Here is a 27379-nt window from a genome sequence, read left to right on the forward strand (position 1 = left end):
AACACAAAATAAAAGGAGGAACATTCTCTCTCATTTCTTACCCTCTCCTTTTAATAAAAGAGACTCTGCCTACAAGAAAAACCCGGCCTAAGAAAGAGGCAGAAATCTCGGCGGAAGTTGCACAGCAAAGACTACTACAAAATTCCTTCAGGGGTGCAGAAATCTTCTTTTCCCCAAGCACAGCAATGTGAATAACGCTGTCTCCAAAGCAGCTTTTTAACAGTTATAAATAAACGTCATAATTGACATTTGACACACTTGAATTTTCAGTCAAAAAACCCAGACTCTGTTATTTTTTGTTTTCCCCACCACCATCCTTATTTGTCCCACCCACCTGTTACTTCTCATCCTTCACGCCATGAGAATTGTTTGGGGTACACACCGTCAACTTGACATTTGTTGGCCTTATGCTTAATACAAAGCAGCCCTTGCTTTTAAGTGCTACCAAAACCAAACAAATGCTGCAGAAAACAAAAAGTAAATTTCGTTTCAAGTATTGTGAAGCCATTTTCCTTTACAACTCATATGCTGTGAATGCATATTGAACATCTTACATACGTATAATAAACACACAATGCAGCTACAGCAAAATACAGCAGGATAAACGTCACTATGTCAATGTGTATATCCATGTTGAAAACATTCAGAAAACCACCTTAACAGCCGAAACACAAAATGTCATGCTTCCTGTTAAAAAAAGATAGAAAATTTTAAAAAATCATTTACATATATATACACACATATATATGTGTGTGTATATATATGTATATATATACATATATAAAAATCACTCTCAGAACACACATATACATATATGTGTATATATGTGTGTATCTATATGTATATGTGTAGACATATATACATATATATATATATATATAAAAATCACTCTCAGAACTGTATTGGAGCATGCTCCATCAAAATGCTCAAATATATGCCATTATTGAAGTAGATCCCTTCAATCAGGAAATGTGGCGAGTATCAAGAAACAGTTTCATTATGGCAATGACTGCTGCAACAGCATCTCTTTATATTGTAAAGTAGATAGCTCCCGTCCCAACCTACACCTGCCGCATGGAAATCATACGACGTTTCCCAGGGTTCCCCCTCCCCCAGTTGTGAGTACTGACACTACAAAGAGGGAATAAATTAATATGTTGTGATCAAGCACACCAGAGGTTTTCTGTCACACCCCATATAATTAAACACCATCTCAACTGTAAAGCTGTACCCCAGCACTGTATACTTTATCTTGCCCTTAAGACTGTTTACCCTCTCCTGCAACTCTTCAGCCTTTTCAAAGAGTTCACTTTGTCCTGCCACTAAACAGCCATTTGTCCCCTGCTTCCCCTGTGTTACCTGATGTCATCGTTTTAAAGTTTGAATAATTAGGCTCTTACCTCTAAAAGAAACTGCTAATGATAGGCAGTATTAAAACTAGGGCTGTATTTGGAAATGGCAAGATGAAAGAATTAAAGAAAATGTCACCAAATTCAAGATACAACTCAGACTATTACCAAAGCAGCTTACTGGGGCTGAATCAATGTATACTAAATATCTGGGAACTAAGAAAAAGCATACTTTGTATTTTATTCATATCAGTACATAGGACACTTAAGCCGTTATACTGTGTTACAAGAATATGTCAAGACATTAGTAGGTTTGAAAGGGTTCCTACAAATAATCTTGGAACAAAACTATGAGCTTTCTGAATCCTACTCCTAACCTGTAAAAAGCACAAAGAAAACAAATCTTGCATCGTCAGAGATCTGGTATGGCAGCTACAGAGGTCATTGGCCTCACATCCCAGAAGACCACCCACGCAAAGGAGCGTATTTATCAATTCCTACATTAACAAATGCAATAAATGCCAGATTCACCCTTTATCCTAGAAAAAATGCCACTGAAACATTCGACTACTGACCTTTCACAGCCATGAAATGTGACACAGATATATCTACTTGAGCATCCACAGCACCAGCGCTTGCACTGCACCCCTAAGCCAGGACACAAATCACTGAAGTAGTACAGCTGGTATGCTGAATGTCCCATTTGCTCCTGCCTGCACTTGAATGAAGTCATTGAAAGCCTCCTCGGAGGGGAAATGTGCCTCAGACTAATGCAGCAACCGATTGACAGTGGCGTGATTTCTATTATTACTCCATTATCACACTGGGATCTGTGCCTAAACGAGCATACTTCCTCCCTGATGCCATTTCCTTTTATCCTGGCTCTAGTCTAAAAGTGGATCAATGGGAGTAATATATATGATGTCACTTCAGTTTACAGCTACTGCCTCCCTCTCTCACATGCACAGATAGATCGATTCTTCCCAAAAATGGTTAAGAAATGCACGGGGAGACTCTTCTCCCAGAAAAGGGTTCTCTGCTATATTTGTCTGTGTAACCACAGCAAGAAACTGTTTACGCTGAGCAAAATCAGGGGGGAAAGGAAAAAAAAAGTCACTACTGTGCACTGAAAAATGCTGGCTGAAACACAACACAAACAAGGCCCAAAACAGAATTAAAGCCATTTGACCTTTGAAAATTACACAGAAAAGTTTCAAGTTTCCAAGGCAAAATATATTTCTCCTGTATTTCTTTGGCAGAATGCAGTCTCGTCCCCCCTATCCCCCCTCCTCCAAACATGAAATGTCTTTTCATTTACATTTTTACAAGATTTTTCCAAAGTCAAACGAAATTCCTTCCCACCCCTCTCTTAGGAAAGAAAGGGAAAAACCCCACCCCAGAATTCAATAGTGAATGGTTCCCTTGAGACAGAATTTCCTCATTAATTGCAGATAAGAAAGCACTGCTACTAGTCCAGGAGACAGGATTTATAGGGCCAGGCCATCTCTGTGCCTATAGTCCGAACCGATCAAACAAATCCCTGAATGAATCTCACGTTATAAACTCTCCACACAGACAATTTGCCTTGAGGGTTGTTTTCTGCAGGCTGCAATTAAACAAAAAACCTTTGTAAAACAAATCCCCCCCTTCCTCAAACTGTCTAGAAAATTGCTAGCTTGAAAATTCAAGAAAACACTATTTACTCAACAACATTTTTAGACAGACTTTGTCATTGTTTACCTCAAACAATATTCTTCAGATGCTGTTTTCATCTGCACAGTGACTTCTTTTAAATGAAAACAGGGCTTTTTCTTTCCCCCTCCCCTTCAGGGGCTAAAATGTACTCATATCAAGTAACATATGAATTCAATAAAAACGTCCACGCTAACAGCTGGTAACTAGCATAGTGCGATACACTACTTAAGAGAGTCTAACTCTAAAAGAACTAGTCTGCAGTTTGATTAATATGCCAAAAAGAATGTAATCTGCAGCTGACAAAAAATGCTTTGAACTTGTTCGCAAAATAAAACCCATCTATGCTAGAGGCTGACATAATTTTAGAAGCGCTTAGAGAAGCAGACAGCTCTGTTTAACTTTATTTGGGTCAGTTTGTTTATGACTTCCCCCTTGCTGAAAAATCAGCTCCCCTTCAAACTTTTCTCAAAGATAAGTATACCTTGCTATATTTAAAAGCAAATAAATATCTCTCTCTGTAACACATTCTCATCTACCTATGAACTGCACTCCTACGAAACGTCTTCCCATTGTGTGCAGTTTTTCTCAGTCTCTGCTCAGATGGTTCTGTCTGTGCTTGGCAACTCATTTTTCAATATCTGTTTCTTTTTAAAAAAAACAAAACAAAAAAACCCCAAAAAAACCCCAAAAACAAAACACCAGGAATTGTACTGTGTTTTTCTCATGGAAAAGAAATTCCTACAAACTGTGCTTTAAAAAGTCTTACTTCAAGAAGTAATGATCACAACAAGTTCATCAGCATTTGATTTGTGCTACACTTCAATATACCGTTTGTGGCACATTTACATCTGGTATCGCTTGCTTCATACCAGTAGGATATAAAATGACAGTGAGAGCAATTTATTGAATAAACAACTGCACTTGCATTTAGTTCCCAGTTACTTTCCTGTTTATAACATCAAAATTAAATATTTCTTATATTTGGAAGCAGATAATCTATGTTGAAATCATTTAAAGGCCACTACCTACTCAAATATACAGGTTTGATTTATTCTGGCCATGCATATGAAAACACTGCTGGATGAAGGACACAAATCCCAAACAACTGCACAAACTTAAGTATGCACACAAGTAAAACAACCTGATCTCCACTGACTTTTAACACAACTTTTCAAATGCAAGGACAAAAATAGCAATAATCAGAGTGCAACTGTTCGTATGCAAGCAATAAATGTTATGACACAGCTACAATTTAAGGTGGGCTTCCGTAGGGTTCAAAAAGGTTTTGTGCATGTGTTTGATTTTAATTATAACTTAAACTGAATATGTGCAACACTAATGTGTCCATGAAGCAACAAAATTTGTGAAACTTTTTCTAACTGAGGAATGTATGCAGCATTTTTGGAAGAGGAGTTGCTGCTGATGGGCAATGACTTTACAAAACGGGGCTGCTTCTTTGAGATGCCCTCCTCAAAACGTGTCCTAAATTAACATTGATTTGTCAAGTAATGTTTGCATAACCAATGCTGTACTTCCCTAAATGTTATAGACACACAATTGGGGAAGGCTCTTGGGACTTCTTAAACACGTTCTTAAACTTTGTCATATTCATACAGGCTTTTTTTTTGTCCTGTTGCATTTAAATGTGATTTTGACACTGTAAAAATTATTGTACAAATCACATCATATTACTTGCACCAAACTATTTGTCACTTATGCATCGAACTTAGAATTTGCTTTTCCTAACAGTAAAAAATATTTATAGGGTAGTATGAAAGCAAAAACAGACAGGGAAACTGGGTATACATGTTACAATACTGTGAGATCAGAATGCAAGGATTTAATTTTATCAGTATTGTAAGCTGACTTTCAATGTGGGAATCTGCAGCATAAATGAAACTTAAAGATATTTCACATTCTGTGTCTGATACTAGGGTTACGCATTACCAGTAATGTTTTTAAAACACCAGCTATTGTTACCAGTCCGTAAACTGATTTTTTTTTCTTAAGATATAGCACAAAATATTTTCCCATAATTTACTTAATGGAGAGAAGATCCACTTATGAAGAAATTCAGCATCTGCAATCTAATATAAATGCACTGCAATGTCAAAAATGATTAAACCTTTATGATCTAACATACTGCTGAGCCAGCAAAATGAAAACCAGGTGGCTTCCCCTACAGGTTCAGTCAAGTTATACAGTGCTTTCCCTCAACTCTAGTTTTCTCAAAGAAATGTTTCACCAGAACTTTACCCGCAAGCATAATAATTCCCTTTTAAGCAGAATAGGCTACACATTGTCTATTCAATGGAGATTATCATCTCTGCCACATACTACTGTACTTACAGCATGTGCTGCTCCTGGTTTCAGATGAAATGGCCATGGCAAGAGAAAAGTGGAGACAAGAAGCCAGATTCCACATCTGAAATCATACTCCACAGGATCATTACTTAGACACACTGGGAAAAGAGAGCATTGGTCTAACACAAACTAAAGTTGAAGCTGTCAACAGCAAGATCTTCAGTTACCCCTTCACTTGATCTCAGAAGTCCCCAGCACTGGAGAGGTGATCGGAACATCAGCCCTGTGGTTAGTCGTCTCCAACCAAGTGAAAGCAGTTGGCACTAAGACCACCTTCTCATCTAAGAGCAGACCCAATAGAGGCACTTCAGGTTCAGCAAACCGTTCATCTAACTACAAAAAACCAAAACCATGGAGAACTCTGGTTTTAGTTTCCAGACTCTTAGACTACTACAAATTAAAGGAGTCATATAGAAGACCAACAAGTCTTAGGTAGCAATTGGTGGAAAAATTTCATACCCACATTGTTGCAGATGCTGAAGTGGAAGTATTTGCTTCCTTATTTGTCCACGCAAAACACTCCAGGTCTCAGCTGCTCCAGGCTATGTGCTAATGCTGAGATCAATGGCAGTATAAACCACCTCAGCTTGAATGACCGTCATCTAGATCCTCTGAAAACAAAGACCAGTGAGTGTCCTCTGAGACATTAAAAGAAAGATGAAGACTACAGCAGACCCTGAAAACCACTGTTTCAGTGGCCAGTCTATCAACTGTGAAATGAAGAGCTGGAGTGCCATTATCACTTTATGCTATCCACAACTACGTGTAAGAGCACCCTCAGACAGATTTCCTTTATTTTTCTGACTCTACGTACTAAAAGAAGAAAGAGGGACAAAAACCTGAGAGCCAATTTTTTTCTAAGCTTTGCTATGTTACAAGTTACTGGCCGAGTAACTTCATCACCGCGCACTGAAAGTGCCAAATCCTATCTCTAGAAACTATCCTGCGCAGTTAAGCTACCTCTTCAGTCCAAAATCCCTGCAACAGAATGGAGCAAGGGCTAGCTTGAAGAAGTACCGTCTTTTTCCTTGAGAAATTGTCACAAACATGTAAAATTCTGGATCAGAAATTCGTTCTACCTATGCCTACCAAGGCATGACCCAGTCAATGCCTAGAGTTCATCTAGGATTGGGATCTTCAAGGATCATGGGAATTCACTAAGAGTTTCCCAATTCTCTTATGGTTGGGTCAGGTCTTAGGGCGATCATGATTTGTTCACCAGAACATGTTCCTTTCTGATAAGTCAATCACAAAGGTATTGTATCAGCCCCAAACAGCCGGCATCATTCAGAGAAAGAACCTGAAGAAGAGAGCCAAGAACTTTCTCTTTTCTCTAACCTTTCATCAGCCTGGCTGCTGCTGAAGAAAATCACGTCAATTACACTTAGTTCATGGCTGCAGGATACGACACCACCTCACCAGGGAGGACTAGCCAAGATTTATCATAAAGCACTAACAATGTTTCAAGCCTTCCTGGAGGAAAGGACTAAAGCACAGATGGGAAACTGCGCTTCCATCACTTGACCCTTTACTGCTGGAATCCACAAGAATCAACTCTCTTTGCTACCCTTCTGCTTTCAGAACAACAGGTGATGAGAGATTTCATGTATAATTATATAATTATGTCAGTTGCCTTTTAACACTTGTAGATCAACTGCATTTCCAGACCCCAGATTTTCTTCTGACCTGAAATCTGCCTCCAACGTATTGGGTGATCGACACAGCCTGTGCATACTCACAACAGTTTTTCCAACATACCACATTCATTCGATCCTTTGTTAGGGAGCTTTTGTTGTTTGGTTTGTGTATTTTTTTTTTTTAAATTTGTTAAGAATGCAAGCAACCAGATTGAGTGGATTCAAGTTTCAGAAATGCACACGTACCTCAAAGCAAGCCTTAATCACAGATCACCTTACAATAGATGTAACTTTAACAGCTGAGATCTAAACCAAAGACTATGCTGGTGATGCTGGGAACTTAGAAGAGCAGTATGTAGAGTTTGCAGTCATGAAACAGTCTCCATTGACCGAAGACACAGACACGCCAACCCACCACCATTGGCTTCTCTTGGGTTCTTTTTTTAACTAAGATCTCACAACGGCTGTGACTAAAAATCTCCAGTTGTCTGGGAGAACTCTTTCATCGTTGCTGAAAGGGATCCAGTTCCACAGCCGCTGTCACTTCTCAGCCCAATTACCTCAGCGTCTCAAAATGAAGCCTTTGGCACTTCAGAAGATAACTGGTACTGAACACTGCACCACGACGCTGGCAACCCAGGTTACCAGATGCCCGTCATATTGCTCCTCTAGTTTCTACACTGCTTCTCACCAGAATCCCCTCTAACCCAGCCGCTGCAGCCTGCACCAGTGATGCTGAGAAGGCCACCTGCGACTGGTGACCGGAGGTCACAGACGACAGATGGGCTCTTCCTCTATTCTACAATTCCCCGCTCAAAGCACACAGACTTCTTGAAGGGGAGCCTGAACTTTTTAATGGGTTGATCTAAAACTTGCACTGTGACCTAAGGACTGGTCACAGCCATCACCTCCTTCCACTCCAAATGCATGGAATGTTTCTCAGTTTTGCCCGCTTTAGTACAAATACATAGCAGTATGTACTTAAGGGGGAAAAAAAAAAAAAGGAAAAAAGGCAAAAAAAAAAAAAGGCAATAATTTCTCCCTCTGAAGAAACCCTTTCTGAAACAAAACACTCCACTGCATACAGCTCTCTCCAGGGGGAGAGGATGAGACAATAAACAACACATGACAGATGTTAGTTCATTGCTTAATGCACTTGTGGAAGCTACTCAGATTCTATGGTGATGAGTGTGGTATGGAACAGAACAAAACGTATCTCATTACTTTTTATTCTTGATTTAAAAAATATGGAAAAGATTTTATTTAAAACTGTTGTGGAAGACAATTACCATCGTGAAAAAAAAATCAAGCCTTTAAAAGATCTGAAGACAAGTGGATGAGTGTTGCATGACAACCTTATTATGCCCAGTGCTATTTAAAAATACGCTACAGTTATTTGCAAGGATCTAGCTGGCAGATTTTCTCTTTCAGAAACCTATACAGGAGCATTAAAACTAACCATAAAAATAAATCCAAACCAAAACTTCCTGGACATGAACTTTTCCAAACTGCAATTTGACTTATGGATTTTTAGCTTAAAGGAGTGCAAGAAAGTGAGTGTCTTGGGACAGGATTTGCACACTATTAGCATGTGTAGGAGCAGGATTTCTTAAAATAATAAAAAAACAATCCCAAAACAAACACCCAAAAAACTCCCAAAAAACCAAACAAAAAACCCCAAACAAAACAGCAAATCAAACCCTAAAAGTTAGTTGAAATACATGTTTTCAGAAGCAATTACCAGATAAAAAGTGGTAAGAGAAAAAGTGCTACATTCTGCTCACATTTCTCAGATGAGACTTTATGTAACGACATGGAAGATATGTGAGTTATTAAAAGGGAGCAGGAGTTATTTTGTCACGTGTACTGACCAGTACTTCCACAGATAAACACGATAATTACTTTTAGATCCAGATAATGCATTTGTTCCTTGACTCATAACTACAGCTTCGTATGGGAGCAACTCTATTCAATTTAATAGAGTTACATCAAAGCAATAGCCTCCAAAGAGCTCTCTTGAAAAGACAAAAATTAGTACTTTCTTGTGATTATAGAAATGTGTGCTGGTTTTATGCCAACGCAAGTGACAGAAACAGAGTAAAAATATTTTAAACATAATAAGCAGCTACGGAGTTAATAAAGAGGTATGAACAAAACACATGACATTTAAGGCACAAACTCCTTTGTAAATTGACTCTCACATTTGGGGTGAAACTAGAGGCTTTAAATATATTAATTTCCTTATAAAAAAGGGATAAATGTAATTTATTATGCTCATTTGTAATGCTGGTACATGCACATAAGCATACAAAGATATGCTGACATAATAACTCACTGCAAAGGTTTTACTTCTTTGCAAACACCTCCTTTTCAATAACAAGTCCCATAATTTTTTTAAAAGTTTGTTGTTGGTGGTATGTTTTTGGTTTTTTTATATATCTATATCTATCTATATTTATATACATATCTGTGAGGAGAGTCAATGAGTTGCTTAAAAGACCTTAAGTTCACATCCACATCCCCACCACACCACCCCCACCGCCACTAGCTTTATACGTCACATTCCAGGGTACCTGGAATCATTTAATGCCTCTATAAAATGCAGGTACTTGTAACTTCATTTCCAGAAGCAGGCACAAAGACAAGTCTTCTTGCTGAAATGAAGAGGGTTCTATGTTCTCCGTTTTCAAACAGAGATTTCTACAAATCAATAATTTATTACAATCTTAACTTTTAAGGATGTTTGAAAATTTCCAGTGCTTTACAAATGACTGAGGAAGCAAAGAGTAGAGCAGTTGTTGCAGAAAAATAAAAATAAATCCTAAACCAAAAGCCCCACTCTCAAGATGTTATTTCAGTCAACGTGCAGAGAAATTATTGAATTTACTGTCCTTCATTTCCATCCTATTTTCCCTTTAGCAAAAGAATCTAACGTGTAAAGCTGAGAGCGCCGCATATCCCACTGTTGACCCGTGCACTTTTGGGTTCCACTCCAGGCGTTTCATGTCCTGCTTAACTTAGACCTTTTTACATGGACATGGTGGAACCACTGTGGACCACACTAGGACCCCCTGGTAAGCAGGCATCAAGCAACTCTCTGCAATCAATAGCAGGGCAGCCTATCCTCTACAAAACAGCATTTACTTACTTATTTATTTCTAAGGCTGCATGCTACTTTTAACTTCTCCCTCTTTAGGAAAGGAGGGAGCAAGGAAAAAATACTGATCTCCGGGAATGATATGTGGAAAAATTGCTGTCCTATGGCCTTATTCCATACTTCTTATAACTCCCACAACTTCAAGGGAATATTTACTCTCGTAAGGAGAACAAGACTGGCGCTTAATCACTGAAGTTACATACAAACGTGAAAAAAATCAAGCAGATAATGCCAGGGAGCAAGTGGTCTGACTGTAGAGCAGTAGAGTATTATTTATAAATGAATGGCCGGATAACCACTAAGTTAAGTACAGTGCTTCAACAGTAATTCAAAATCTTATCTACTAATGGAAATAGTTGACTGAAAGTCAGCTTTAGCAAGAACCTACCGTGCTGTGCACAGTGACAGAACCAAGTTATTTACATGAAAAGTTTAAACAGTGCAAGCCCACTACTAATTTAAGAAATTGCTTGGTAACGTGATCATTTAAATCTAATTTAAGTTAACTAATGGATGCTTTTGAACACTGAAATGCAACCCATCCTGAAGTCCAAGCAAAATATCTACTTAGTATGGATCTTGCTCTTAAGAAGCAAAGGCAAGTGCCCCCTCCATCAGCTCTTTCCATCTAGTGAAATCAATCTTTAGAAGTTTCATTTCAGATACGTGTATGCTGCTGTGGCTAAAATGGACCTGAAGTTTCCATTATAAACTGCAATTCTCAGGGATTTATAACTTAACTATAAAAATTCCCTCCAGCACGAAACTTGGCATTAAAGTTCTCAGCCTGTAAGAGATTTCAAAGAGATTACTTTCACTATTATTATTCCAGTTAAAATGTCCAAGTCAGTTTACTGACTTAAGACAAATGTCTGTCACCAAACTCCTACTTTTTAGAAATGAAAACTGAACAATTGATTACTCTAGGATGAGTCCAATGACATTTGCAATTCTTTGAAATTAGGACAGGTGTGGTAACAAACAGCTAATAGCTATAGCTACTGTAAGGCGTAAATATTTTTGATTGGCAATATTAACCCTTTATAGCTCCATTGTAGATAGCAAAACAATAGCACTTTTTTATTTACATTCAAACTAGGCAGTAAAGATTTCGTTTGCTGTGCGGTCTTTTCCCTATCGTTAAAAGCAATACCTTGAATATGTCTCTCAAAATCCCAGCCACATCATCCGCTACCCCAACAAAACGCCAAGACAACCACAGTTTATGTGCACAACCCTGCACTTAAGTGTAATTAACTTTGTGTGCACAAGTAGCTCCACTGAAAGGAACAGCAGCCTACACGTGCTCACAATTTTACACCATAGGGCCCTCTCAAGAGTCCCTTTTAAAAGGACATTACAGGGTTTAATAAATGAATAGCAAAGTCACACTGTAGAATTTTGCAGCAACAGTACGGTTATTGTTTTTTTCAAACTAGCTCAAGACACGAGGATTCTATATTATGCAGACTCGGAGCAATTTCTATTACATGCTGCTGCTTATCTGCAGAATCCAATGAACTCGTTAATTTGTGTACAACTTTAGCCAGTCTGGTCTGAAAATACACTGAAATAAACAACGCATTCTTGGAAATTTAACACTTCTTACTAACCCCTTAAACACAAACATTTTAGCTACCACCGTATGTCAGTTTTTAAAGCAGTTTCTGTGTACCAGGGACTTCAGCCTGGAAAGCTGCTGCAGCACTGACTTTCAGATGTATACATACCCACAAGTCGTAGAAAGCTGGGCACCAAAAGCACTCAGCACTTCTGGAAATTAAGGCTCTCACAACTACAGTGTGTACATTATAGTGGCCCACGCAAAGCAGACACTATACACTGAGATCTCCCGTTTCTTGTCTGTTTTTCTGGCAATCTTGTAGTTATTTCACCATAGATTGTTAAGAGAACGAACTCCTGCCCACAGTCTAGCAAAAGCTAGCTATGAATCAGTGTATCTGCCTTCATTTTGCCAATTGTTTTTGCCTAAATTCCAGAGAAGCCAAAAGATCCACTTTAAAGAAGGGAAAACATGTTAAGCAGTCTTAGATTTCACAATTAAAAAAATTCAACCTCGAAAAAATGTCTGAACAGACATAGGAAGTTGATTACATGGGTATTAGATATATTTTTTTTCCCCTGTAAACTATTCCTAAAGAAGTTGCCTTTATTTCAAATACCTCTAAAGTCACAGAACAGACACCAGCTGTGCTGTAAATGCCCAGTCTGGTGCTGCCAGGTAAAACGCTCTCAGACGAGTATTACTGTTTTAACGTTATGATTGAACTCTGCAACAGAGAGCAATTTTCTTTCATAAACATCTCTAAAAAAAGTGATTAATGATAAATCTAAGTTCTTAACCACTATGAAGTGCAAATGGGCAATAGAAGCAAGAAGGTGATACAAAAGGAATTTCACCGATATTCAAAACAAGCACCATAACCAGTAACAGTTGAATTCCTCCAAGAATTGGTAAAGCACATGACAAAAGAAATGTAGTATTATTGTGAAAAGGCCAAAAGACAAGGGTATACTTACTGAAAATGCAATGTCAGTTCCACTCAGCTGGCGAGGGCACAAAGTCCTTTAACCTGATTACACCTTTACTGTGGTGGCTCTATAATATTCGTCTTCTCTTCAGACTAAATACACTGGCTCTTCTTCTTAATCTAAAACCAATCACAAACCAGTCTTGGACATGCTCCACCCTTGCAATTACATATTGCTCTCGGTGATCATATTCCACCTCTTTCCTTCCCTCCTCCTTTTCCATACTGTAGTCCTTTATATTCAATGCTCTTCTGGGAGCATTATCTCTCATTTAATAATCGCATTAATTAGAAATTTTAATTTTGGCATTTAAACAACTGAAACTAGTTTTGACAAATCTTACAAATCAGGGGCAATAACAACATAAAAGTAAAACCCTTTTTCATCTGCCCCGAACATATATGAATTTCTAAAAGATAAAAACAGAGAAGAAATGTTATCCTCTTGCCTTCTGTAGCAACATAACAGCGTCCGTTCATGTAAGAACTCTGTTAATTTCAGGTGCCAGTGCACTGACTTCAAGGAAATACTAGCAATAAAGATATCCTTTCCCTTTAATAGCTGAAATACCAAGTGGGTGCACTGAAGTTTGCCAAGGGCAGCACGTACTTCTTAATCTTCAGAGTAATTGCACCTTATTTCATATGCAATTTTAATGTAAATAAAAGGAATAAAATGAAAAAGTAGGTCTATTGAAACTGTAGTTTCTTTTAATTATGAATGCTATATAATTAGGATGCTTACAGTAAATTGCAGGTGCTGGCCTGCATGATTTCCCAATGCCAATCTCAGCTCAGAGTGCCTGGCCGGAATAAACAAATAAAGAAATGGTATTTCAGCTGGCCTGTATCATTAACAAAACTAGTGTAGATAAGCAGCCTTTCCATTGCATATCGCCCTTCTATATTAACCTTTGTGGTCAAAAAATATTTTGTCCCAACAGAAACAAAGTGTTCACAATGCTGATTAGTTTTGAGTGTATCTGCATGCAGCAAAAAAATAAGGATCTGTACCTCTCTGAGAGGTATCTCAAGGGAAAGAACAGAAAAGTGACAACAACGATATGTTGTGATATAACAGCACACAATTTTTTCACAAATCTGCCCAAGTTCCATACAGTGCTGAGGACTCGTTTTCTCTGGAAAATGTGTCTTCCCTTTTTTCAATCCCCTTCGGATCCTTGACCATACAGTTTGAACTGACTTGAAAAGTAAAGGGGGAAGGGGAGTGCGGGGGGGAGAGATAAAAATCCAAACTGTGGTGACTGGCTTTTTCAGTATTTACATGGCTGTATTTATATTGCCAAGGCAATCAGAGATTATTCCCCTGAATACTGAAAATTACTGACTTATGCTTAGCAACCCTGCGAATGACAACATTTGCTGCACACAATAAGGAAACCAAATTCAGGGCCATTCAATGTATACAATACCTCCTTCCTTTATTTATTCTTTTTTTTTTTTAAAGCTCAGGTTTCCAAGTCCTCCAGTAAGTGCAGACTGTGTAGGTCAGTGGTACTGTGGAGATACACATATGTGTCGTGTATCATAGCATGGCTCTAAATCGCAGGGGCAGACAGCAAGAGGGATTAGTTTGATCTAGATTTTGGATATGTAAAATTGCGAGAGGCAGAATGGAAGCTGGCGAGTCAGGCTGCTGAGACCTCAAAATCGTGGGAAAACACACTCCTGGCTTTTAGCCAGTTATTTCTTGAATGCCTCTCCCTCTGTCCACTTATACCTGCTGCTGTTTAGAGCAGTAAATCAAAAATTGTTGTCTGTTTTTTAAAAATGGGTTGCAGGTTATCTGTAAGAGAAAAATGTGAGCTCCATTATGCTTACATCTTCCTTTCTCTTTTTTTTACTTACAATATATACATTGGCTTTTTTTTCAGTTCTTGGTGACTGGATTTTCCTCTATTTTTGTAATGTTTACTTAATGTTTGACATCTTACTGTTTCCTACGGACATGTCAGTTTCTCCAGTTGATTTTTTTTTTTCATTACTCACACAGCAACAGGGAAAAGAGAAAAAAAACAATAATAATTTTTAAAAACCCTGTCCAGGAAACTGGATTGTAAACCCACAAAATCTGGCAGAGTGACAAAGAAGGGGGGGACCTTACATATTTTTAACTAACATTTTGAAGCTGAATAGATTTCCAGTTCAGTTGTTTAGAAAACAAAAAGGAAAACGAACATACTTTGCTCAATCGAAAGAGAGGGCTGTGACAGGGAATAGAGGGGAACAAAGAAGCATGCTTGTACTACGAAATTCAACAGAAGGCAAGAACGCGCAAAAAAAAAAAAATCCATTGATAGGATGACATTTTCTTCCCACAGAGACTTTACACATTCCACCCTTTCACCACCTTTCAAAGCCCCCATATTTTTTCCAGTATTTCAAATATTACTAAAGTTGAAACTCTCTCCTGCTTCTCATTTTCCCACATTTTCTGTATTTGCTGCTTGATTAGGATGGCACGTTTCCCTACAGAGACTTGCCAGAACACAGTGCATGAAGGCGAGGTCTGAGCTGAAATACTACAAAATAAACTGCAGCCACGAAGTGGCTACTTGTGGCTGCAGAAGGCCACCTTCCCCTGGAGCAGGCAGGAGGCACCGCATGCCCGCGGTACGAGGGACACGTGGGACATACGGCTGCTTGGCACTTCAGGTGCAGAAAACATTTCTACTTTGTTTCAAAAGCCATTTCTAAGGTACTCCAGTGCAACTCTCCTCAGCCCTGTCTAAAGGCTTTCAGTGGTGGCGTTAACGTGTAAGGGAGACAGATTTCCTGATTTCCCTGGAAATCAGGAAACACTACAAATACATTTTTGCTATTCGTGCGTGAAAAAACTGAATTCAGTAATACATAATTCAAGGCAGAATAATCTCGCACTACTCGATGCTACCTAGCACCTACAGAACGTATTTGTCAAACTGTATTTTGCTGCTACTCGTTTTCTACCACCTTTTAATTTCTAAGTTTTAATACAAAGCAAATATAAAAGTAATTAAATGGCTACAATCAGAAGTAAAAACTGTTGCATTTTGTGCAATTACTATGAAAAATCCACATATACCTATTTCTCACACAAAATATCTTCAGCACTGCACAAATAGCTCATATTTGAAACACTGTCCAAAGCTGTGCTTAAAGTAGCTTATTATGAAAAGCCGATAGAAGTAGTCTTGACTGAGGTGGAATTACTAGGCAATGAAAAGTAAAAAGAAAAAATACAAGAAGGAAAGTCAAGCATAGAGACAACAGGCTCAAATCAAGGATCTGTATTTTTCCACATTAAATTTGATGTTAATTTTCCAGCGATATTAACTTACCACATACATTTTCATAATTAAATTATATAATGTGACACTTCAATAAACATATTAGGTAAATATCACAAGCACATTAGTTTAGCACAAGAGAGCTTGGCCCTGTATTTAAAATTAGTTGCATGTTCCTGATATGCTGCTACTGTGAAAAAAGTCCTACTGTGAATAACTATAAATCAGTTTTCCCCAATCATACAAATCAGCAAATATACGGAAAAACTAATCTGCAGCACATTTTTCAATAGAGATTTTAGTACAACTTGAATGGTGCAATGAGAGAAGTTAGTGTTCAGATAAATATTACGTACATTTTTTGCACATTTGCGCCTTCATCACAACTTGCAAATAAGCGAATTAGTAGGTGCTGATGTGGAGCTACAGTTTTGCACTATTTTTCTGACAGGTGTGCATATAATAATCTGTCGTTACTGGGAAAAAATATAAATTTCATACAAAACCTTTAAGAACAATGAAGACAACACGGAAAACATAATACTTCGAATAGATAACTTGCAACAATTTATGGATGCTGACAGAACAGATCTGACTGAAATAACTCAAGGCTAAAACTGTTGAAGAGGACCTCAAAGAATGCATCTTGTAGCAACAGTATTAAAGAAACCACAATAACAAAAAAAGAGGACACAATACTAGTTATTTCTGACAACATTAAAATCAAACAGTTTGTGTAGTGGACATTAATAGTAACTTTATTTTTTGTTATGCTACTGTCTGTCTACCGCTCAAAAAGAGACTACCACACGCTTTGTAGAAACTAGAGAATCTGAGTTGCAACTGCTCTGCATGAGATTTATGTGTTAAGCATTTAAGACATAAAATTTTTGCAGCAGTACTTGTTGAGACAGAATTCCCACAGATTTCAGTGAAACTCATCTGTGTAAGGATTGTAGGGTGGGGCATACAGCACCTTCTGAGTAATCATTTTAACACACACACACACTGTGATCATTTAAATTTATTTTGACATTTTATATTCTTTGGTTAGCTTTAAACTTTCGGCGCAAAGCCGAAACATGTAAACATTAAAGAGCACAGCATAAAACAGTGCTGCAGGCAACAGCCTTGCTCAAATCTACAGAGGTTGAAGTCAACACGTAACATACTCCTAACCACCTTGTTCATGGCTTTTATCACTGAGGACATCTGCACACTGTGATCATTCTGATTTAGGGATATCATATACACTGATAAGGGTCAAATTAATTTAATGTAGGAAAAAAAAGGTTTCAAAATAATATATGTGTGCAAAGCAGTATAAAATCATGCTAACCTACATGCTTATAAAATGATGAAATTCAGTACAGGTGTATTTTCCAACTCATAACACAGAAGATTTTTAGAAAGAAGCAGGAAGCTACTATAGAATCTAAACCAACAAAGCACATAACCAATGCATTAGAAGTATGTATTATCAAGGCATTTTCTGACATACGCTTTGGTCACTGGAGTCCTGTCCAAAAACTTGTTCTAGTAAGTTGACTTTAGATGTCTCTAAATACTTTATAAAAACAATTTGTGGCTGTGTAGGCAAATAGACAAATGCTAAGCCTTGGCTTTTGCAATTGGAAACAGCCAGATTTGCATGAGCAAACAGTGAAAACAGGAACTTTGAAAGGCCCTGGATAGATGGCTTACAATTTACATCTCAGCTATAAAACCTGAATATAATGTATAGTTAGAATAATTCATCACATGAGAAAATTAGGGGTTTACATTTACACACACATTGTGAAGCCAATCCTGACACCTTTATATAGCCATACTTCCAATGTTTTTGCTTGCACAGTAGTGGCAGAATGGGATCTTTTTCTCCAATTTTTTGTACTATTCTTTATTGGAATTAGGAGCTAAATCAGATTTAAACATTCACAAGCCCCATCTCAATTGTGGGAATCTTGGCTTCTGAGCTACAGGAAATATGTCCACAGTCTCTGTGTACTTCCAAATTAGTAAAAGGATGAGTGTACTTTTGGCATATGGTCCTGTATGCAAAAATGATTTACCAAATGGAAAAGAGAGGCTTAAATGTTTACAGTGGAGCTTAAATACTCTTTTCTAGATAAACTTCCATTCTGAAGAAATGCAACATTTAAAACAAAACAAACAAACAAAAAAAGGCAGCTAGATGACAAGAGTTTGGTTACCTCAGCTCAGCCTCTACTGAGAAAACCCATCCAAAACCTGCCCTCACAACTGGCAACCCTGATGGACATGGGGATTGAATGAGTGTGGAAATTGAATTACACCCTCTCTCCCTGTAGGTGGTCCTTACGGATCAGTGTACTGGAGTGTGTCAGAAGCTGGCACCGCTCCTGTCCATGATGCATCTGTTCTGTGGACACAATCCTTCAGACTGCAGCTATCTCAGTATGGCACTGTTCAAAGGAGCTAAATACAATTTAAAAAAAAAAAATCTCTTCTTTGAAACAGTAATTTAAGATAAATGTCTATTCGCAATAGACATTTGCAATAGGAACTCTCATTGCAGGCTCCTGCTAATCTCATTTAAGCATGATTTTGTTTCTACTCAGGAAACTTAAATTAATTTAGCTGTTCCTGAAAACTGTTACAGAAAGATGAAGTATCCAGTGGCTCACAACTACAGTTCCTAGTTCAACAGCCACATTTGCTACAAAGTCAGGTTATGCTGAAAATTTGTTTGCTTTAGCTACCATTACACAAGGGATTTATACTATTACACTGTTATCCCATTACATTGAGTTTTTAGACTTGCATAGATTGCCTAGAGACTGAAAAGCAGAAGAATTCAGATCCTCATGCGTGCTAAATTACCAGCTGCGAGAAAGTCTCTGGCATATTCCCCACACTGATGAGACTTTGTCATTAATGCACCTCAACATTGAGAAGTCTGATGTGATCTGATTTCCCACTACTGTCTGCTTTCTTGTTCTGTAGTTGATGATGATGATGATGATGATAATAATAATAAATAATAATAATACAGTAAACTGACAGTCCAGGACTACTTTTTACTTTAAAAATTGTGTTTGGTAATTCATCCTATGCATGGAAGACACCGTTTGGGCAGGACAACAACTATGATCAAAAATGTCAAAACAGGTATAAAAAACACCTATGAAGCACAACTGAAGTCTCCCATTGTTTTTCAGAGACCTGCAAAATAATTTTTGAATAAAGGCAATTCTTCCATTCAGCTATTCCAAAATTACATGGAGGACTCCATCAAGTCAAATAGAAAATCAACATACCTGACTCTCTGTGAAGCTTCCTAACTCTAGGACTTTTCTTCCACTGTCTCTTTCAAAATGAAGGCTAAATACTGACAATCAAATTAAGACAACGAAATAAGAAAGCCAAAGTCACTGTTTGAGGGATGTCTAATTGGATGAAGAGTTCAGTTCAGAGGGTCAAGTCTGTTCCTGTCTCCATGCCACTCCTGCTATATGCATGAGGGCATGTACCATGAGATAACCCACAAGCAGACAGACTGCTAGCATGATACAAGATGATGCTTTGCCCTTATACAAAAATTCACAGTGTGGCTAGCATTGTTGGCACTTTCTTAAAAAACCTAGATGTTTCCAGTCATCACTTTGATGCGAATGGCCATGGGGAATGCCCAAGTACCATCACCACCATCAACATCTGAAGCTCAATTGCTTGCTATTGCTAGCTGATGTGACAAGGTTCTCCCTGCAAATTTTTCATTTACACTCACAGGCTGCTATCTATGAATGGCAAGCAACCCCCACAGCCTCATTTTCTTCACAGCTTTCTCTTTAAAACAAAATCACACAGTTCAGGAAATATTGTAAGATGGAGCTGGCTGCACTCCTAGAAATAAAAAATTAAAGTTTCAGTAAAACCTGACATATCCCTGTAAATTACACCTTAAAGACCCCCAAAACAAACAGGAAAAGATACTATTACCTAATGTCTGAAAATTCAGAGAATATATTCATTCATGGAAAATACTTCTGCAAGTGAAATGAACTGAAATTATTTCCTCTGTTTATTACATAGTAAACAAGATATTCAGGTACCTTTTTAACCCGTGCCTTCCTGGAAACAGTACATTCTTTTTATTTATCACGGAAAGTGAACTTTGGTCTTGGTGCAGATAATCTTATTAACACAAAAACATGCTCAAGAAGACAGAACCGGACACTGCTTTTACAGAGGCATGCTACAGCAGTTCCCAGTGTGATCCCCAACCCCAGCAATTGCTCGTCTCCAACTACAACAGCTATCCAAATTTATGCTACTGAGGTAAAAACATCATATCCTCTACACTTTCAAGTGTATTTTCAGAGAAATATCTTTATTTGCAAGCAACACATCCAGAATTCATTCAACAGTAATCTCAGTGTGGAGTTTATTCCCATAACAATCACATCATCTTTCAGATCAGCCATGTGTCCATGACTGTAAATGCAACATTTGTGGCCAGTCCAAAACAGGGACAAGATCAAAGGAGCTATATAAAGGCAGCCCCACTGGGGTGACATTACACACTGCGCCTATAAATTTAGACTACTGCTTCCATGGCCACGGCTTTCCCTCAACACTGAAGTTGCATCGGGCGCCGTAACACCTGAAGGAAACAGAAGTTTCCTTCTCAGGAAAGTAAGCCACAATAATCCCAACATTTTTATGTCACAGTAAAAGCATTCTATTTCAAAGACAAGGAGCCACAGAAACCTCCTGCGAGATGCAAACACCGTAAGACCTTTTCCTTGCACTGTATATTCTGGTGAACAGCAGGGTTTCTGCTCCCAGGAGCTATTTGCAGGCGAGCTGGCGCAGACCTGCGCAGCCTGCCTCTCCACCCACAGCCCACGAGGGATCTCCCTCCAAGAGGCACAGATCTGGTGCACGGTACTGACCTTTTGGCCAAAGTGTCGGTCCTAATTAAAAGTTTAAAACCAAAGTCATGTGCCACGGGATCACAGCAGAAATGAATGCCTGTGGCTGCTCTAGCCTGCCCTGGCTTGGCCTGACAGCCACACAAATAGGTGACAAGAATTCATTAAGGCTGTTAAGACACAAGTTGGCAGCAAATAGATAGACTCAAGCATAGGTAGCACGGGCACTCTTATCTCCCAAAGGACCATATAAGGTTGAAACTTACTTAGCACTGGATTTGTAACTCCAAGCTCTCTACTATAAGCTAAAGATTCGGCAGGGGAGGTTTAGATTAGATATTAGGAAGAATTACTTTACTGAAAGAGTGGTCAGGCACTGGAACAGCCTGCCCAGGGAGGTGGTTGAGTCACCATCCCTACAGGTATTTAAGAAACGTGTAGATTTTTGACACTTCAGGGCATGCTCTAGTGGCAGAGATTGCAGGGGGGTTTTTTGTGTGTGTATGGTTGGACTCGATGATCTCAAAGGTCCTAGCCAACCATAAAGATTCTATGATTCTGTGATTAAAAGCATACATTATGAAAGGAACAATTGCTGTCCTAATGGTTAAAAGAAGCATGTATATTTCTAGATGATTGGGATCTCAGAGTGCTCATTTGGGAAGAAAAAAAACGAAAAATTATTTCCATAAAAATTATATTTAATACTTGCCCATTAGATGGCTGGGGTCCAAGGGCTATTGTGTCTTCTGGATGGCTCACTGACTACCCTGTCCTAGCTTACTTTTTTTGTGGCAGGCTGTTCAGCAGAAATGGGAAGCACAGTCAGCATGGTAAGGCCACATTAACTTGCTGAAAATGGGCTCAATAGCATCTCTTTTTGAATTAGTTCTATGACTGCAATTCTCATATGAGTCAGCAGCCAGAGAAGTAGGTATTAATTTAGCAACAAATTTTTTCCAGAATATGTGAAACAAAGCCCCTTGTTCTGTTAGCTCAGGCTCAGTTGCCCTTCCTGTTACTTCTGCACTGTGTGAGTTATGATTATGCAGCACACAAAATCAGAGCAAGTTCTTTAGAAGTGGCCATTCCTTTCTACAGACCGTTCATGCCACTGCTGAACATGGTTGTACATAACTCTGTATTATCTCTGTGTAAAGATAACCAAAGAAAAGCTACATTTGTAAAATCATTCAAATTATAAGGACTTATACCTTTTGCCAAATAATGCTATGTTATTCAATTATGCCCTCAAAACACACCGCACATTTACCAAAAATAATTATTTAAGGGATTGTATGTTCAGAAACTAATTGATACATCCAAATATGATGACCAGTAGTCAACAACAGCACAGAAATGTTATTTCCTTCATGTGTGTTAGGCTGTGAAAAAAGCCCAATCCTGAAATACTTAACAGTTTCAAGCTGAAATCTGGAAAGGAAAACAACTGTAGTGTCCCCTTATTTTGAAACACATTAAGAATACTCTATGTGGTATTACTTACTTTTAATGAAATACATATGATATTGAAACCAATGATATTCGTTTCGACCTCTGAAATAGAAATTTACTCCTCAGCACAGTGGACTCACAATGATGGAGAACGTTACTTCAGGAATGTCCACACCTCATAGTTTGAAATGGCTGCAACCTTTATATTTTATTTGATAATAACATTGCAGGACTTTAAAAAATAAAGTTTAAAAATATCAGCAAATAAGGAGCGAAACGAGGTATTTTTAAATACTCCGGAACGCCTCTCCACAACTCGATCTATTTCCAGGTTTGCCTCCTGACCTTGCCACGGCATTCAAAAGACTTAGCGAGAAGCTTGAAAGAAAAGAGGAGAAACAAAGAGACTTTACACAAGTCCCCAGAAAGGAATTTTGCCTCTCCTTTACTTTTCCTTAAATAAACCCTGGTTACAAACTAGAACCATAATTTTTCATACCTCTTGAAAGTGGCCAGGAATAGATTGTAGCCTCATGATCACATGGTGGGGAGAAAGAAAAAGAAATACTGTGAGCTACTCAGTCTGCCAATAAAACTTTGAAGCTATGGAAACCTTGTAATTCTTCCTAAATCCGGTTTTATCATTCAGTTGCTAAGAGCAACCACTATTTGTTTGAATCAGCAATAAAAAATCAGGGGTCCAGCCCATTGAAACTGGCACTTTGACACAAAATAATGCAGGGGTAACCTATATTTTCATACTGACCAGTCTAAATACATATAAAAGAACAACATTCACTTGATGCTGCAGCCATCTCCTGATAGAATAACTTTCCATATCATGAGGCCAACACAAACACACAGAGTTACATCTTCTGGTGATAATCACACAACCAGAGGATCGTCAAGCTCTTGAGGTTCTGGGTGGGCACAAGGACTAACTCCACAGCAACATCTGCTATAAATGCTGGCTCCTTGCCTTCTGAAAATGGTCAGAGTACATGGTGGAGTTTGCGTGCCCTGTAACAGCTGGTTTCACGTAAAAATGAGTTTCTGCTAATGCAACTAAAACACAGCAGGAATTTTGTTTTTGATGCATGATTTACTATGTATGCAAAGGATCAAGAGTTTAGGAAAAACACGGATGAACTTTCAATTATTTAGAAGTAAAGAATTCACATCGTCCCATACCGGAAATCTATTATTTTTGAAAGCTGACAAACATATTCCCCTCCCCTTCACTTCTAGAACAAAACAAAATGACAATATTCAAAGTTATCATATTCAACTAGGTAGCAAAGCAGAAGGCCCCTCCTGACAATTTTTCAGTTCTACAGCAAAACACTGCTTAGACATGATGACTCAGATAAGGTAGCATACTTAGGCCACAAAAATCATCAAAATCTAAGTTTATACCAATTTCAGACTTTGAAATTAGACGAAGAAGATTCACGTACAAAGTGCATGCTCGTGAAATTCATGAGGTAGAATTTCAGATGCCACAGCCTGCCCCATCAAAATCAAAATCAAACTACTATTTTCAAGCAGAAAGCCATTTTACAGAAGCTCTATTTACCTGCCACTGGAATAGTCACAATTAAACACTTTACAGTGTCAGCTAAAGAGGACAGAGAATGATTTAGGCTTCTATCCTCAGGTTCCAGTGTTATCAGCTTCAGCACAAAAAAATCCCTCCATTAATGGTACAATGGATCTGGAAACCTCTGGTGGATTCCATCAGTCCAGACGACACTGAAAGATACAGAAGAATTAATTTTTTTTTTTTTTTGACAGAGGGGAAAGAGACCAAACTGAGGGGGCTCCTACATTTGGAGCAAGAATACCTCTAAAGCAGGGAATAAATTGGAAGTTGTTTCCCAAAGTCATTGCTGATACTAGGGTCATTGACATAAAACTTCTTTTTGTGTCAGTAGCATGGAGACGAACAAAGAAAGAACTCAGGAATAGGTCTTCATGCTTTGACATCGAAACAGAGCTGGAACTACAAAACACTGCTTAGCAGTCAAGCTCTGGACATGAGTTTTTTCCAGTGCTTAATTCTGAATACATTGGTATTCAAAACACACTTTCCACACCATCTTTTACAGACATTCCCTATGCAAAAAGAGGGTTGAAATAATACACACTAGCCAAACCACAGCATATTCCATAGGGGAAAGAAACAGCCATAGAATACAGCAGGTAGTCTTGCGCTGTTCAGCCTATGGGGCAAAGGAACACACGCCATGAAAAAGCAGCATTTATTCTCACATGAACAATTAAAATACAAAAGACCTTAGGCACTTAAAAACAACCCTAGGGCCATACTTCCAAAGTGATCAGTAGTAAAACTATATTTCTTTCCCTTCACCTTCACACAACATTCTCTCATGAAAAAAGCTCACAATCAATCCACCTACAATTAAGATCCATTTCTGGATGGCATCACCACTCACTGGCTTCCTATTTCACAGAGGATCTGGTACATTTTTTCATGGCAGAAAAGTACACCAAAAATGAGTGAATTAAAATAACCTGTTGAACAGCCTTTGATCAGGACTGAACTGACTGCTTCAGCACAGATCCCATGTGCTTCAGTGACCAAAGTGCTCTGACATTAAGATCAAAATGCACGATCAGAGGTACTTTAACGGATGTGTTTTAAAAAAAAAAAAAAAAAAAAAAAAAGAAGCAAGAAAATATTGCTGTCTTGCCACATTTTTAGGTAAGAAGACAAAACCCTTCTCCCAAAATTTCACTTCCAAACAGATGTAGTGTTCCTTTCTGGTTTCCCCTGCCGTATTGAAACCAACGGAGAAAACACATAGGGACAATCGTGATTAATACAGGGCTGCTGCCGCGGACCCTCATCTAAGCACAGGGGAAACGGATTCTACCAAATCTTCTGCCCGGGAGATGGTGAGGTTGCATCGTGCACATCTCAGGAGAACTGCCCCAGATCGTGCAGTCAGGTTCTGTAGCTCTCCTGGACACTGCTACTGTGCACACCACGGCTTCACTTTAGTCCAGGCATCCACTGAGGCCACAGAAGAGTGCTCATCTCATCCTGTTCAAGACCACCAGCACACTGGATCGAAGTATCTTTTTAATGAGTATTCCCACTCATTGTCATTCCACCCTCCCATTCACGCTACCCAGTAAGTTCTGTCAAAAATCACAAGTCCTAAACCAACTTATTTAGCAAAAGTTTTGGCATTTCCCCCATAGGTTTCTGCTCCAAGCTTTACTACTCAAAACATATGCTGACCATACTCGAGCACAGTAGCACCATACTGCTTCTCTAAATCCCCCCTACAGTATGAATTAGGTAGAGTTTTATTTATGTCCCAACTTAAAGGGTGGACATTGTTGACACACATTTTACATGTGTTGCAGTTACGCTGTTCTGCTTCTCACATGCCAAATGCTACCAGAGAGATGGCTGGCTGTTGATCATAGTTGAAGTGATGTCTGAAATAAGTTTTTTCTTCTGAACATCAAAGACACTGAGATCTTGCAAATGGACTGTGAAGTTTTGGTATACAACTAAAGTACTGCTTCGGGGTAAAATAAAGAGTTATTGTTGTCTAAATGCATCAGTTAACCTTCAGACCACAGCACAGACTCTTTAGTCAGATTCTGGATCTTCACACAAAGCAAATAATGAGTTAGCACAGATGCCAAAAAAGCTGCCAGGGAAGCCAAAGAATTGTGAAAGGAACTAAAAATAACAATGACTGTTCTTTGCAGGAGGGATAAAGGGATAATGACAAGACCACGCAACTTCTAAGCACCACATTTTATTTCAAGATATTACACGCCTGAGATTAAGAGATGGTGTGAACATTGAGTAGATCTAAATATTTACCTGTCTTCCTGACCTGTCTTCCTTCCTTCTTCATTTTCTATATTAAAATACTTGGGGCTGCACTTTATTTCCACCTAACCCCCCAATCCCTTCCAGTGCTGAATTCAGTGTTCCTTGGAAAATGGATACAGCAGACACTTTTTAAAGCACTGTCTATTAATAAATCAGTGGACATCTGTATTTTCTGCCTTCTCTTCCTTCTTAGGAAACCACTGTTCCGGAGTGGAAAATTTTATGTTGTATTGAGGTACTCTATAGGCTTGGTTCTACTTTGCCTTCAGCTCCTACCAACATGAGAATTACGAATGCTGCACAGATACTCAGTATGTGAAAGACTTCGGGTTACCTTAAAACAAAAGGGAAGCATTGACACCACTGCTACTGCTGTCAGGCTGAGCAATGTTACCCAGTATACATTTGTAATAATGGTTATAAATTTGGCATAAATCCAAAACCGATATGCTTAAGATGTAGTGAACTGGACTCATTGCAAAAGGCTGTGTGTTGTGAAAAGTCTTGATGGGCACTGTAACATTTCACTTTTAGAACCATAGAATCATAGAATGTGTTGGGTTGGAAGGGACCTTTAAAGGTCATCTAGTCCAACCCCCCTGCAGTAAGCAGGGACATCTTTGACTAGATCGGGTTGCTCAGAGCCTCATCCAGCCTGGCCTTGAATGTCTCCAGGGATGGGGCCTCCACCACCGCTCTGGGCAACCTGTTCCAGTGTCTCACCACCCTCATTTTAAAGAACTTCTTCCTAATGTCTAATCTAAACCTACCCTGCTCAAGTTTAAAGCCATTGCCCCTCATCCTATCACTACATGCCCTTGCAAACAGCCCCTCCCCAGCTTTCTTATAGGCCCCCTTCAGGTACTGGAAGGCCACTATTTCCTGCTGAAATTTTTCAGAAAAGAAGAAAGGACTATATCAACATCTCCTGTCCTAAGGAGTAAAATGGTTTCACTGTGGAATCAAAAAGAAATTCATAAAAGACAGATTTTTTCATATCAGGTGCATTACTTTGAAGAAAAAAAATAATTCATCAGATCTGATCAATACAAATTTTCAGCACTGCTCAGCAAAGCAGAGTGAG

The 27379-nt window shown here is 38.6% G+C and overlaps 1 protein-coding gene across 2 annotated transcripts in view; it reads right to left on the reverse strand.

The window, feature by feature from the left end:
- The window catches only part of AOPEP (aminopeptidase O (putative)), a 211571-nt gene that overhangs the window by 28472 nt on the left and 155720 nt on the right, over nucleotides 1–27379 (reverse strand). Inside the window, exon 14 of one of the 2 annotated variants that reach the window (XR_010069065.1) lies at nucleotides 23992–24167. The exons of the other annotated variant lie outside the window; for it this stretch is intronic. The gene's annotated coding sequence lies outside the window, so the exon portion shown is untranslated. The remainder of the gene's footprint in view (nucleotides 1–23991; nucleotides 24168–27379) is intronic. 2 annotated transcript variants of the gene reach the window in all.

The sequence above is a fragment of the Chroicocephalus ridibundus genome, chromosome Z, assembly GCF_963924245.1.
Source record: "Chroicocephalus ridibundus chromosome Z, bChrRid1.1, whole genome shotgun sequence".
NCBI classification, from domain to species: Eukaryota; Metazoa; Chordata; class Aves; order Charadriiformes; family Laridae; genus Chroicocephalus; species Chroicocephalus ridibundus.